We start from the raw sequence: 3,373 nt of genomic DNA on the forward strand, positions 1-3,373 counted from the left end.
AAAGTCTCTGTCAATGTATGATCTGTATTACCATTTCATACAAAAACAGCTTTTGCCTGTGGAGGCAGTTAAATAGGTAAATGGAGAACTGGAGGCTGAGGATATTGCTGAAAATGTTATTTGGGATTTCAGGTACCCTTGGTGCTATGGTTGACAGTACCCAATGCTATAACAAAGATTTCTTCATTTTCATACAGAACATGTTGTCTTAAGGTGATGCACTCATCATTGTATAAAATATGAGAAAACGTGACACCAAGATAATAAAATGACTTGGGGAGAGGGGGTCCAAATATTTACTGTTGGAATACAAGAACTGCCAATATTCCATACTTTGGGGAATGGCTCCCTAACGGGCTAGTTACTATGTCTCAATCCATAGCATAGTGAAGAGGGTCAAAAGATGGCTGGGTATGCCACCACCTGGGTGAGTGAATATTAGGGTAAGTTGAATTCTGAATTCATGCCATTCATAAAGCAGCAGAGTGTACCAAGACACAGGAACTTGGCCTAGTTCACCAGTCTCTTCCCCTCCTTTAGGTTCCTAACTGACACCCCTACTTATTATGGGAACCATAAAACTACTAATTTTACTATTTCCCCCTTGTTTAAGACCCCAAGTGAGATGAATTGGCATTGTGACATTAGCAATGGGCTCAAGCATAATAACAACATGGCACAGATCATCAAAAACACCAGCCCAGACTGAAGGAAATTATCATATCAATGAATCACCAAAATAACAGCCCAGCTTCAATCCTGCAGACTCTAGCCCTAAACCTCAACCTTGGTTTGAACATACTTACACCCAAATGAATATCTGAGAGCAGCCAGCATCATTGGGGTGGGTGATGTTTTTGCCCAACTAGCGCATGCTTTCTCTACTTTCGAAACAGTAGATGTCTGCCAACTACTCCAATAGGACATCTCCAATTTTTGACACTCAAGCCCCCTCCCCCTATTATACTAAATTGAATTAAGATTTCTTGTCCCACAGGGTCCTTGTTTAGCAGGACATAGCCAGAATAAGAGGGACAATGTCCAGTCTCCCAAGATTGACAAACTGACTACAAAGGGGGGAATTGAAACAGGCACTAAGAACCCCTAAGGTGCTAAGAGGGTTTTAGCATGGTCACAGCAAAATGTAGAAGAAGGCTCAATGGCCATATGATCATTATAATATAATGTTGTTGTTGTTATTGGTAAGTATCATCGAATCCATTCCATCCCATAGTGAACTTGTATAGGGTTTCCAAGGAGCAGCTGGTGAGCTTGAACTGCCAACCTTGCTTTCAAACAACTTTACAGTCCAGCGCATTAACCCACAGCACCACATAATATAATAGTTTTCTCTAAAATTAGTCACTGCTTCTTTAATTAGTAGCCAAGTCCTACCGCAAAGACTATTGAAAGAAGGACTATTGCAGGAATGGAAGGAAAAGACACTGTACATGTTTAATGGCCAGTGATAGCCACCACATGGACAGATTAATGGTGATGGTCAGAAACAGCTTGGCTAGGACTTGGCTCAGATATTCTGAAGGACCTTGAATAAACAGACAACAGTGAGTTCCCAAACCCAAATCTTCTGGGCCCCTGCCTACCTCATACAGAGAGTCCCTACAAAATCTCCCCTTTTTCTTGGGGAGACAGATCTGGGAAATTTCTCTCTATTCTCCTGAATACCAAGATTCCATAAACACTTTGCTCGATGCTCTGAATCCTGTCTCCAAATATTGGCTCTATCAGCAGCAGATGATAAAGAACCATTTTTCCAGGGAACATTTGGAAGTGACCAGAAATATCCTTTCCTTGGACGGGAGCCTCTTGGAAGAACTTGGCTGTTGATGAACCCTACTGTACTTACTGTTGTCCTGATTACTATGAGTGATAACAACTTGTGACCACAACAAATAGGCCTATCTTGTCTGATTTCATTTCACTCTGAACATCCCAAGTTGCTAACCTAGAAGTTTCCAGTTCAAACCTATCCAGTGGCCACGTGGAAAAAGACTTGGTGAACTGCTCTGTAAAGGTTATAGCCAAGAAAATCCAGTGGATCAAGGATGAGCCCTAGTTGTTCAGTGGTTATAATGCAGATAAGTGAAAGATCACAGGTTCGTCCCCACCAGCCACTCTGTGGGAGAAAGGTAAAGCAGACTTGGACGTCCTTTATGAGTTAGAATCGACTTGATGACAGTGGGGACACTGGTCTAGAAAGATTGTCATCTTGCTCCCCTGAGTGTAGAAAGAGAAGAAAGTGGGGGGGAAATGACCAATTTTCATCAATGAAAGTAAGGGAGTTGCAGTTGTAATGTCATGGCATGCCTTCATGAGTTAAGTAAAAGATGAATGAGCCAGGCTTGTAGTTCTGAGCTGATATCATGATGACGTTTTCTAAAAGATGGATGTCAGTCAGATGTTTGCACAGGACTACAGTTTCAGTGCATGCCATTGAGCTGTTTTCTGTAGATACGACTCTGCTTCAATGACATGCCTTTCAACAGTAAGCCACGTCTTCTCCTCAAGAAAGCAGCAGCCAGTACTTATGACCTGTCTTTAGTGTGCTGTGGTCAAACCTTCTGTCCACAGACGAACTGTAGGTCTGTTGCAAGAATGTTAAAATAGTGTGCTTTATGCAAATTATAATCTGGAACATGAAAATGTATTTGTAACAGGTTACTGAGGATTGGGAGTGTGGTGGTTCCGTATGATGATTAGCACTAGGCTGTAAACCATGAGGCCTAAGGTACAAATCAGCCAGCCACTCTGCAGGAGAAAGAGGAGGCTTTCTACTCCCAACAATTTCAAAGCTTCAGAAAACCTTGCAAATACAGGGTCGCTATGAGTATGAACCTACTTTTTGGCAATTAACAACAACAGCAACAAATGAGGATTATTCCATTAACTAGCTAATTGCTTCCAGGTGGCTCTTTAAAATTAAATGAGATTCATAATAAAGAATGTTAAGCTTTCTGCTTCATTGTTGCTAAGTGCTTTAGAGTCAGTTCTCACTAATAGCAACCTGGCCTCGGATCTCTGTGGAATGGCTGGTAGATTTGAACCACCAAACTTGCAGTTAGCATTCTAGTGTTTTTCTACAGTGCCACACCAGGACTTCTCTGCTTCACCAAGACAATAGATTTATCTCTTCTTAGATACTAAATGGGGACACTGCATGGTTTAAAATCAGGAAAAGGTGTATGCCAGGGTTGTATTCTTTCACCATACTTATTCAACCTCTATGCTGAGCAAATAATCTGAGAAGATGGATTATACGAGAAGAAGAGTGTCGCATCAGGATTTGAGGAAGACTCTTTAACAACCTGCGATATGCAGAGAACACAACCTTGTTTGCTGAAAGTGAAGAGTG

This window comes from Chrysochloris asiatica, unplaced genomic scaffold (genome assembly GCF_000296735.1).
Source record: "Chrysochloris asiatica unplaced genomic scaffold, ChrAsi1.0 scaffold00021, whole genome shotgun sequence".
Classification (NCBI taxonomy): domain Eukaryota; kingdom Metazoa; phylum Chordata; class Mammalia; order Afrosoricida; family Chrysochloridae; genus Chrysochloris; species Chrysochloris asiatica.